Source organism: Octopus bimaculoides, chromosome 17 (genome assembly GCF_001194135.2).
Source record: "Octopus bimaculoides isolate UCB-OBI-ISO-001 chromosome 17, ASM119413v2, whole genome shotgun sequence".
Taxonomy (NCBI): domain Eukaryota; kingdom Metazoa; phylum Mollusca; class Cephalopoda; order Octopoda; family Octopodidae; genus Octopus; species Octopus bimaculoides.
Genome location: NC_068997.1, coordinates 17,990,642 through 17,991,294, shown reverse-complemented (window position 1 = coordinate 17,991,294; position 653 = coordinate 17,990,642). Strand labels below are relative to the sequence as shown.

The 653-nt window shown below is 34.3% G+C and overlaps 1 long non-coding RNA gene across 2 annotated transcripts in view; it reads right to left on the bottom strand.

Annotated features, from left to right (window-relative positions):
• LOC128249663 (uncharacterized) overlaps positions 1 to 653 on the bottom strand; it is a 123,007-nt gene that overhangs the window by 5,508 nt on the left and 116,846 nt on the right. The window lies entirely within an intron of this gene.

The following is a 653-nucleotide window of genomic DNA, read 5'->3' as shown; positions in this document are numbered from 1 at the left end:
ATATATTCATATATAATTATATATGTGCAATATATCAATATGGATATATAGTAAATATATTTATGCGTATATAATATCTATATAAATATTGTGCACATATAGATGCATATATGTGTATATGTACTTACCTATATAGTCATATCAGTGACAGGTGTGTGTAAATAGATATATATATATATATATATATATATATATATAACTAAATCTACCCGTATATACACATGAGTTAGCGTAGGTATTTAAATACATATATACACGCACACATACATACACACACGAACACTCACACACGCGCATATGTATGCACACACCCTCTCACGCACTGACACACACACACATATAGACACACATATTCCAAAAAAAAAAGAATATACCTCGACCATCCTCCACTTCCATCCTCCTCTTCTCCTAAACTATGGTTCCGACGACACATCCTACTCACCCTCCGGTATCACATCTTTCTTTTTCTATTTTTATTCTCTCCATTTTCTACATTATCTGCAACACCTACAACAGATAACGCCTCCAGTAGCAGCCACCCGGTATCAAAGCAGAGATATTAGTGCTACTGTCTATCGCTACTACATGTTGCAATCACCTTAGGTAATGTTTAGCTAATGCTTGCCAATACTAACACCATTCTCTACTCACAG